The following is an 11160-nucleotide window of genomic DNA, read 5'->3' on the forward strand; positions in this document are numbered from 1 at the left end:
TGCTCCAGCAAAGAAGAATTTAACAGAGAATGACGTCTGGGTAAACAAGAGACTGGAAAAGAGCATGGATTCAGTACAAAGGCTCACTACAAAAGCAAACAGTGGATCTAGACATCAAAGTCTTTATTTTATTTTATTTTTACCCATGCCAAATATTATTGCTAGGAACAAAATAACCAATTCCTTTCCAAATGTAAAACAAAACTGACTTTAGATTGAGATCTATTTGCTATCCTCTTTAGCTGCAGCTGTGCTGAGAAAATGCATATTCTGACGGTGGGAAGATTAACCATCACATCTCTCAGTAAGTTTTCCATAATGGTAGGTCATGTAATTACATTTCTGAAGGAGAAGGGAGGTTTAGGGAAGGGATGGAGTGGAACTGGTTAGGAGAGTGTAACAATACCCTGGCACACATCCCAAATGACCTGCTGGCACACGTTCTTACATCTGCTTTTCTAAGGAAAGATGTCAGCAATCTACTTTAATTGCATTCACCAACAGAGAAAATACAAGCAGAGAAATAAAGACCAACAGACAGGGCTTCCAACTGTCTGACATTTACACATAGTTACTAGAGAGAGAAGCACTAACATCTGGGTTTTCAAAGGGGTGGGGTCCTTAATGGCTACCCAAAGTCTCATCTGGCACATGAAACTTCTTCCAAAAAAAAATGAGCCCTGTAACAGCAATTTAGATCGAAAGATGTTTCTCATTCATTAATTCATTAATGGCCAGTGTGACCTGCTTAAATCACCTGGAAGCCTAAGACACGTGTGGTGGAAGGAATTTGCTGAACAGGCGGAGCAAGAAGGGTGGAGCAGAACTGTAAGGAAATCAATGAGAACTGTCAGGGCAGAGGAAAGAGGATGTAGGTTGGCATGGAAAAGGTCAGGCTCGTGAGTATTTGCTTGTGAGAAGGCCCCAGCAGACAGAGGAGGGTTGGGAATGCTTTTGCCTACTGCAGTGATCAAGTCAATTAACTTCTTGGTTACTATGACTGATTTAGCTTTCTGGTTCTGGAATTTGACTTTCTGGTATCTAAATAAATGTTTTTCTTCTGCTTTCCCTTTTCAGAGTCTTTTATACTTTGTAACTGAGAACTACACTGGCATATTCATAGTCACCACCAGTGCTGTGAATATTGCTTTCAGAGCCAGAAGGCATCAGAGCCTTAGTGCTTCAACGGCTAAGTAAGAAAAGGTGTGGAAGACTTTAAGCAAGCAAACCTCCCCATAAGCAAATTTTTTCTTTAAAAATATTCCTACCCTAATGGACTCCAAGTGAGGCCTATTAATGGGTGGGGCAGATCTTTAACTCCTATTAAAATAAATTCCATTAACATTACAGAGAAACACTTTTGGGCTACAATTCCAGAAGTTTATACTATTGTACCAGATATGTGGAAAAGTAAGGAGAGACATGGAACTTGGAAACTAACTGCCACTGTATCTTCAATTGCATAGTCATCAGTATCAGAGAATCATGAAGGTAGAAGAAGGGATCTCAGAAACTGCCCATTCTAACCCCTTTATTTTGTCTATGAAACCCATGGAATGCCAAGCCTGCAGTCAGGAAGATCTAAGTTTAAATGTGACCTCAGAAACTTAATAGTTGTATGACCTTGAAAAAGTCACTTACCACCGTTTGCCTTAGTTTCCTCCTTAGGGAAATGTGCTGGAAAAGGAATTGGAAAATCACTCCAGTATCTTTGCCAAGAAAATCCTAAAAAGGATCACCAAGAGCAGGTATGAGTGAAAATGACTAAACAACCACTGAATTTACAATAGTCTTTTCCATTTTCTCTAAGTCAATCCATTTATGATTAATGATTATTTTTGAAACTATTATTTATAACTTTTAAAATATCACAATTATTTAATCACATTAAATACTTTCCTCCTTCCCACATATACCCACAATAGTATAGATTCCTTCCTTTGTTTCTTTCTTTTTTTTGCTCTATTACCTTTTTTCCAACTTATTTATTTAATTTACAACGTTCATTTCCACAAGATTTTGAGTTTCAAATTTTCTCCCCATCTCTCCCCTCCCCCACACCAAAACACCATGCATTCTGATTACCCCTTCTCCCAGTCTACCCTCTCTTCTATCACTCTCCTCCCTTCCTTTATCCCCATCACCTCTATTTTCTTGTAGGGCAAGATATAGTACTGTACTCCATTGCCTGTATTTCTTATTCCCCAGTTACATGCAAAAACAATTCTCAACAATTGTTCCTAAAATTTGAGTTCTAACTTCTCTCCCTTCCTGTCTCCCCACCCATCCCCACTAAGAAGGCAAGCAATTAAATATAGGCTATATATGTATAGTTTGCTAAAGACTTCCATGTTGTGAAAGACTACCTATATTTCCCTCTATCCTATCCTGCCCCCACATTTATTTTATTCTCTCTTTTGACCTTGTCCCTTCCCAGAAATGTTTCCTTCTAATTACCTCCCTCCTCTCATTTGCCCTCCATTCTATCATCCCCCTACATCACACTTCTCCCCGTCTCCCCTACTTTTCTGTACCATAAGATAGATTTTCATACCAAGTTGTGTGTATATGTTAATCTTTCCTTAAGCCAAATGTGATGAGAGTAAGCTTCACTTTTTCTCTCACCTCACTCTTTTCCCCTTCTTTGAAAAAGCTTTTTCTTGCCTCTTTCATGAGAGATAATTTACCCCATTTCATTTCTCTCTTTCTCCTCCCAATATATTCCTATCTCACCCTTTACTTTTATTTATTTAGATGTCATCCCTTCCTATTCAACTCACCCTGTGTCCTCTGTCTATATATATATGTGTGTGTGCGTGTATAATGCCTCCAACTACCCAAATACTGAGAACAGTTTCAGAAGTTACAAATATTATCTTTCTATACAGGAAGGTAAACAGTTAAGCTTTAGTAAGTCCCTTATGATTACTCTTTCTTGTTTACCTTTTCATGCTTCTCTTGATTCTTGTGTTTAAAAGTCAGATTTTCTATTCAGCTCTAGTCTTTTCGTCAAGAATGCTCGAAAGTCCTCTATTTCATTGAATGACCACATTTTCCCTTGAAGTATTATACTCAGTTTTGCTGGGTAGGAGTATCTTTGTTTTAGTCCTAGTTTCTTTGACTTCTGGAATAACATATTCCAACTCCTTTGATCCCTTAATTTAGAAGCTATCAGATGCTGGCTTATCCTGATCATATTTCTGCAATACTTAAATTGTTTCTTTCTAGCTGCTTGCAATATTTTCCATGGATTCTTTCAATATTTACTTTACCCTCTGGTTTCAGAATATCAGGGCAATTTTCCTTGATAATTTCATGAAAGATGATGTGTAGGCTCTTCTTTGTGATCATGGCTTTCAGGTAGTCCTATAATTTTTAAATTGTCTCTCTTGGATCTATTTTCCAAGTCAGTTGTTTTTCCAATAAGATATTTCACATTGACTTCTATTTTTTTCATTCCTTTGGTTTTGTTTTGTAATTTCTTGGTTTCTCATAAAGTCATTAGCTTCCATCTGCTCCATTCTAATTTTTAAATTGCTATTTTCTTCAGTGAGTTTCTGAACCTCCTTTTCCCTTTGGCTAATTCTGCTCTTTAAAGCATTCTTCTCTTCATTGGTTTTTTGGGTCTCTTTTGCTGTTTGAGTTTATCTATTTTTAAGGTGTTAATTTCTTCAGCATTTTTTGGGTCTCCTTTAGCAGGCTGTTGACTCAGTTTTCATGATTTTCTTGCATCACTCTCATTTCTCTTCCAAATTTTTCCTCCACCATTCTTACTTGATTTTCAAATTATTTTTGAGCTCGTCCATGGCCTGAGACCATTGCATATTTATTTTGGAGATTTGGGCTGCAGAAGCCTTGACTTCCTCTGATAGTATGAATTGTTCCTCCTCATCCAAAAAGATGGAAGAAAATACCTGCTCACCAAGAAAGTAACCTTGTATTGTCTTATTCTTTCCCTCTTTTTTGGACATTTTCCCAGCCAATTACTTGACTTGAGTTTTTTGTCAAGGGGTGGGTATGCTCTGGGAGCCTGTAAGTCCTCAGTTCCTCCAAGGTGGCACCATCAAGAGAAAGGAGTTTATTCCTCTCCTGGCCTATGCTCTAATCTGTGAGCAGGATTACCTCTCCAGAGCCTCCACCAACTCCACCATGCCAGCCAACACTCCTCCCCTCCCCAGGGCTGCCAGTCAGGGCAGAGATTCAGATCAGCTGCTCAATTCCCCCAGGGACTTTATGCCCGGGCTCCAAAAATGGAAGCTGCTGCTGCCTGCAGCTGGGGTGAAACAGTCTCATTCCCTTCTCACCCAAGTGAAAGAGCTTTCTCACTGACCTTTCAAGCTGTCTTTGGTCTTTGTGAATTGCGGAATCTGGGATCTGCAGCTGCTGCCATGGTGCCTTGAAAACTGTTCCAGTCCTGTCCTTGTCATGGCAGGCCCACTCTGTACTGTGCTCAGCTCTGCACCTGGCTTGATGAACTTTTCCTGTTGACCTTCCAGGCTGCCTTGGGCTAGAAATCTCTTTCATTCTATCATTTTGTGGTTTCTGCTGCTCTAGAATTTGTTTAGAGTCATTTTTAACAGGTATTTTATGGGCTGTGGGAGGAGAGCTTCTAGAGGTGTGTCCTTCTACTCTGCCATCTTGGCTCCATCCCCCTCCTTCATTTGTTTCATAGAAAAACACTTAGACAAAAGTAAGAACCCCAGAAACCATGTCTAAAGAAAGTTATTGACAATGTTTTACGCACTAAGAGTTCATTTTTCTTTTCTTTTCACTAATTTCTAGTCTTTCTGTATTCTGGCTTCTGATTTCATAATCAAACTGAAACTGTTTTTATACATATTAATTATCATTCAGTGGTCCTTTCTCAATTTTCCTTCTGGACCTCTCCATAGCCTTTGACAAGTGATTTTCTTCTCCGGGTTACTCATTCTTCTCTAGGTTACCACTATACTGTTTTCTACTGGTTTTCCTTCCCCTGTTTCTCACTGACCACTTTTTCTCAGTCTCCATACTAGATTTTATCCAAATCATGGCCAATAACTGTTGCTATCTTCTAACATTATGTCATGGGATCACTTCTCTTTTTCTTTTACTATCTCAAATAATGATTTCTTTAGCTCTCATGGGTTCAGTTATTATCTTTATGTAAATGATTCACAGATCAGTATAACCAGCCTTAATCTTTCTCCAGAGCTCCAGTATCCTGCCATGAATCACATTTTAGATATTTTGAATTGGATGTCCTATAGGCATCTCTAACTTAACATAACCAAAAATAAACTCATTATCTTCTTCCCTCCCCTCCTAGCAAACCCCCCCCCCCCCAAAAAAACAAACCTTTCCCTCTTCCTAACTTTCTAGTGTATCAAGCACATTATCATCCTTCCAGTCTCCCAGACTCTCAATCTATATATTATGCTCAAAGTTTCATTCATGTTCACCTTACATATCCAATTTGATGTCTTATTTCTGCTATGACATCTATTGTAGGTATCACTTTCTTTACTCACATAGCAACTGCCCTGTTTCAGGTCCTTATATCTTCTTGCTTGAACTGCAAAAATGATGAGCTGAAAAAAAAAACAAAAACAAAAAACTTTGGACAGCTTCTATGAACTGATGCAAGGTGAAGTGAGTACAGCCAGGAGAACAATGTACTCAGTAACAGGAATATTGTAAGGATAATTAAGTGTGAAAGACTCAACCTCTCTGATCAAGACAATGATCCAAGAAATTTCAAATGGATTCATGATAAAAGAACGTTGTCTGCCTCCAGAGAAAGAGCTGATGGAATCTGAATGCATATTGAAGCATGCTTTTTTTTCTTATCTTATGTGTGTATTTTCTTTTGTGACATAGATAGAATATGTTTTGCATTACTTTACAAGTATAGTAGATATAATATTGCTTGCTTATGAAGGAGTAGAAGAGGGAAGGATAGGAGGGAATTTGGACATCAAAATTTAAAGAAATAGTGTTAATCTTTTTTTTACATGTAAGTTGGAAATAATTAATGAAATCAATTTAAATTAAAAAAGTCTTTAGAGAGCAGATCCAAGGTGGCAGCTGAGGCAGCGTATGAGTCCTCCCTATTCTTGAAGCCCCAAATCAGAGTCTGTGCATCCCACTACATATTTCCAACCACAGACACAGGGCATCAGACTGCAACTGGATCAGCCTGATTGGACTGATTGTCTATAAATCACTTCCAAAGGAAAGACTGCCTACATCAAACCTGAAGACAAAGTATCACCAGAGCTATTTGCTCAGGCACCAGTGGAACAATATCCTGGCATTGCTGTAGAGACAGTGACAGATTCTAGATGATACTTTGTGATCCAGATTCAAGATGGCACTGGACTTAGTGTTTCATTGGTATTGGCTTCACAGATCAGGGTGATGCCTTCTACTTCAGCTTTCAGTTTCTCTGTAAGATCACTTCAAATGGATATGGAAGGAATCTGAGGTCATCAAAGAATCTCAGGAAATGTACATGCTCCCAAGCTGGATCTAAGCTTTAAGGGAGGACAAACTATTAAATTGAGTACTGGGAATATTATAACCAAAAAAAGCAGGAAACTCTAAGCCTCAACCTGTAGGAGCTGGGGGCCTCCATTTGGGGACAAAATGACTATTCCCCCACCTTCATCTTCAGAACTCATCACTAATCATGTCACCCCTCCTCTCATCCAGAAATAAATTCAAAGTGGTAATGATGTATACATACTGTTATACTTTGATTCTCGTGTTCTTGTCTCAGACACTAGCACCTGCTCCTGTTTCTGTTCCTGCTCTTGCTTCTGCAGTGATTGATCTATGAGGAGACTTCAGTACCGCATCTAGCTCTGTTCCAAACCAGACACCACAGTTGTCCAACTGAGTCCAATTCTGAGCAGCAGGGAGATACTTGAACACCAAGAGAATTCAATTGGAGGGGGTGAATTGGGAAACTTCACTTTCTCCAGAACTGATATTCTTGGACAATCTTTTAAAAAGCCTTCCTATTTAAATCAAGAGCTGGTTTATGTACTTCCCTACTGTTGACCACAAGCTGTATGGCCCAGGGAGCATCTCCTGTTGCCTAACAAGGCTGAGAGGTGGGTGTGAGCCCATTTGGCTCTGAGCGTATATAGTGCTTGTAAGGCCAAAGTCTCTATTTCAAAGGGAATTTACCTATACTCACAATTTCCCAGCTCTCCCTTTGTAATTCCTTACCCTTATCCAAGGCCATCTAGTGGCCCATTATGCTTTTTTGGTGGCATTGTAGGCTTGAATGACCTTTCTCTCAAGTAACACAGTAGGTAAGTGTAAAGGTTTTTGCATCTCTATTTAGTTTCTACAATTGAAGGGACTTAATTCTTTGGGACTCCCAACACTATCTTATTTGTGTCAGAGCTTCAAGTTGGGATAGAGTTGTCTGAGATTAATTTCAGGTCTGTGTGTTTACAAAATGTGTGGTGAAAGGTGCATAAATCTATGTAGATATGTGAGTGAAGCTCTTGCTCCCCACTTTCTGTTATATTCTCTTCTTACTAATCTCAGTTGGGAAATGACAGTGCTGGAAGCAACTCCAGTGCCCTCTTCTATGTTTGCATGTCTCTCCCTTTAAGAAAAGGGTTTTGTTGGTGCCGTTTGTTCTATCACTATGTGTTTCTTCACCAGGGTAAAGTCTCTGATCAGGGGAAGATTTTTCAGTGGCTGTTCTCCCAAGCTGCCCATTAGGTAGGTGTTAGGTTCCTGTAGCCCCTTCTAGTTGCTTCATTTGGAGTAAGACCTTTTCCTTCTTTTACCTTTTGTGAGACTTCGAGTAGAGGGAATCAAGATCTATGCATTGGGGAAGCACTGAATGCTTTACTCCTTTGGCAGGTGATTGTATAATGTGACCTTCCTTCTTTAGTATCTGGTGTCTTACCTGAATAGTTTGGTGGGACCATCTATATCTTCTCTGTCCATTTTCCATAAAACTTGGTCCTTTTCTATTTTTTTTCAAATTTATTAACTTATTTGTTTTCAGTTTTCAACAATCCATAAGTTTTCAACTTCCATAAGTTCCAATTTTTTTCCCCTTTCCTCCTCCCTGCCCAAGATGGCATGCTATCTTATATGAGCTCTAGACATACATTCCTATAAAACACGTTTTCATGTTAGGCATGCTGTATAGAAGGTTTAAAATGAATTGGAGGCACCATGATAAAAATCCAAACATAACAAAAGAAAAAACAATCTCCTTCATTCTGCGTACTGACTCCATAGTTCTTTCTCTGGATGTGGATGTCATTTTGCATCATGAGTCCTTTGGAGATGTTCTAGGTCCTTGAACTGCTGTGAAGACCTAAATCCATCAAAAACAGTCCTCACACACTGTGATTGTTACTGGGTACAATGTTCTCCTGGTTCTGCTCACTTTACTCAGCATCAGTTCATATAAGTTTTTCCAGGTTTTTCTGAAGTCTACCTGTTCATCATTTTTCACAGCAAAGTAATATTCCATTATATTCATGTACCACAACTTGTTCAGTCATTCCCCAATTGATGGGCATTCCCTCAATTTCCAGTTCTTGGCCACCACAAAAAGAGCTGCTATAAATATTTTTATACAAGTAGATCCTTTACCATTTTTATGATCTCTTTGGAATACATTTCCAGAAGTGGTATTGCTGGGTCAAAGGGAATGTGCATCTGTATGATATACAAAGATATACACCCATTGGACATAGTTCCAAATTGCTCTGCAGAATGATAGAATCAGCTCACAGCTCAACCAAAAATGAATTAGTGTTACAACTCTCCCACATCTTCTCCAACATTTATCATTGTCCTATTTTGTCATGTTAGTCAATCTGATAGGGTTGATGTGGTGCCTCAGAGTTGTTTTGATTTGCATCTCTCTAATCAATAGCTATTTAGAGTAATTTTTCATGTGACTATAGATAACTTTAATTTCTTCCTCTCAAAACTGTTCATATCCTTTGACCATTTATCAGTTGGGGAATGACTTGTATTCTTGTAAATTTGACTCAGTTCTCTATATATTTTAGAAACGGGACCTTTATCACAGACACTAGTTGTAAAAATTCTTACTCAGTTTTTTACTTTCCTCCAAATCTTGGTTTTATTGGTTTTGTTTGTGCAAAAACTTTTCAGTTCAATGTAATCAAGTTATCCACTTTGTTTTTCATAATGTTCTCTATCACTTGTTTGGTCATAAAGGCTTCCATGTTCTATAAATACTACAAATAAATTATTCCTTGCTCCCCTAATTTTTTTTATAGTATCAATCTTCATAGCTAGATCATGTACCCATATGGACTTTAGTCTGGTGTGCAAAGTCAGTCATTGGTCTATGCCCAGCTTCTGCCACACTATTTTCCATTTTTTCCCAGTAGTTTTTGTCAAACAATGAGCACTTACCTCAAAAGTCAGGGTTCTTGTTTTTATCAAACAGTAGTCTGCTGTAATTACTGATTATTCTGCTATATGTACCCAACCCATTCTGCTGATCTATCCCTCCATTTCTTAGCCAGTACCAGGTGCTTTGATGATTACTGCTTTATAATACAATTTAAAATCTGGTATGACTAGGCCACTTTCCCTACCATTTCTTTTCATTAATGCCCTTGATATTCTGGACCTGTTTTTCTTCCATACAAAGTCTGATGTTATTTTTTCTAGTTCTATAAAACTTTTTTGGTAGTTTGATTGGTATGGTACTGAATAAGTAAATTGATTTTGATAGAATTGTCATTTTCATTATATTAGCCCAGTTAACATATGTATATATGTATATATGTATATATATATATGTATATATACATATATATATATAGGTATCTATATATCTATATCTATATCTATCTATCATCTATCTATCTATCTATCTATCTATCTATCTATCTATCTATCTATCTATCTATCTATCTATACATTGTTTAAGAAAGGAAACAGGGCCAATCATAGCATTCTAAACTATTTATCATAAAATACCTCATTTTAGTGATTTTTCAAACAATAAACATTTTTTAAACACCTACTATGTGCCAGGAACTGTGCTAAGTGCCAGGGATCCAAAAAGAGACAAAAAAAAAAAAAAACAGCCCCTGCCTTCAAGGAGTTTACAATGTATTAGGGAAGACAAATTATAAACAAATATATACCAAGCAAGCTATATTGAGGAGAAATAGGATTTTTTCAAATCATCCCAGGAAAATATCCCTAAAACAACTGAGTAAGCCTTGAGTGCCCTCTCAATGAAGAACTTCAAGAAAAAGTTTAAGATCTACTTTACCAAAGGATTGTTGTTCAGGTGATGGGAGAACTGGATGGTTGCTAAGGCACCTCACAAATCTGAAATTCTGTAATCCTTAGTGCCCATGCCTTCACAAGTCATAGAATCCACTCAAATCACAATTCTATATTTAAAAAGATCTTGGTCTTTGTGGATAATCTGAGCAATTTCCAGGGAAATATTTTCTCAGGGTACCTTCATCATAACTTTAATATGTTCTAGCAGCCAAAGTAGTGTTATAATACTCCAGTCTAAACGTCCCCTGATGTTGTCCAACCCTAGTCCTTGGAGAAATACCACTTTACACATGGTTTAGGAAGAATCACATTAATTATTTGGGAATGAGAGTAAATGTACAAACATTTCTATGATTTTTAAAAATAATTTTCTCCTTTACGTATGGCTAAGCTTTAAGAAAGTTCAGTCCATGTCCCTGTTCCTCAGAAAGTATTTATCATTTTTTGTGTATAATTTGTCACTTTTATTCACATTAGTAATTTGGCACCATTCACTGATATTGAATAGTCACAATTGAGAAATGAGAAACTAGTATTTTTGCCCAATTTCCTCCAGCTATCCATTTTAGGACATGTTTTATAACCTATATCAACCTTCTTAGCCTATTTCACATGAAATGCAGCCAATCTTATTCACGTTCAACAAACATTTATTAAATATATTTTACATACAAAACCCTATAACAGTCACTAGAAATACAAAAGCAAAGCAAATTTTACCTTAAAGAGCTCATGTTCTACTAAAGAACACAGACAGAAAGCATATATGTGCTGCTTTGAGAGGAAAACAGCATTAACTCCTGAGGGGGTCAGGAAACGATTATTTTTTGTTTGTTAGTTTGTTTTAATTTGGGGAAG

At 37.6% G+C, this 11160-nt stretch overlaps 1 pseudogene; it reads left to right on the forward strand.

Annotated features, from left to right (window-relative positions):
* LOC140519514 (adaptin ear-binding coat-associated protein 1 pseudogene) overlaps positions 1 to 6585 on the forward strand; it is a 61095-nt pseudogene extending 54510 nt beyond the window's left edge.
* Positions 6586 to 11160: the final 4575 nt, after the last annotated feature.

The sequence above is a fragment of the Notamacropus eugenii genome, chromosome 1, assembly GCF_028372415.1.
Source record: "Notamacropus eugenii isolate mMacEug1 chromosome 1, mMacEug1.pri_v2, whole genome shotgun sequence".
NCBI lineage: Eukaryota > Metazoa > Chordata > Mammalia > Diprotodontia > Macropodidae > Notamacropus > Notamacropus eugenii.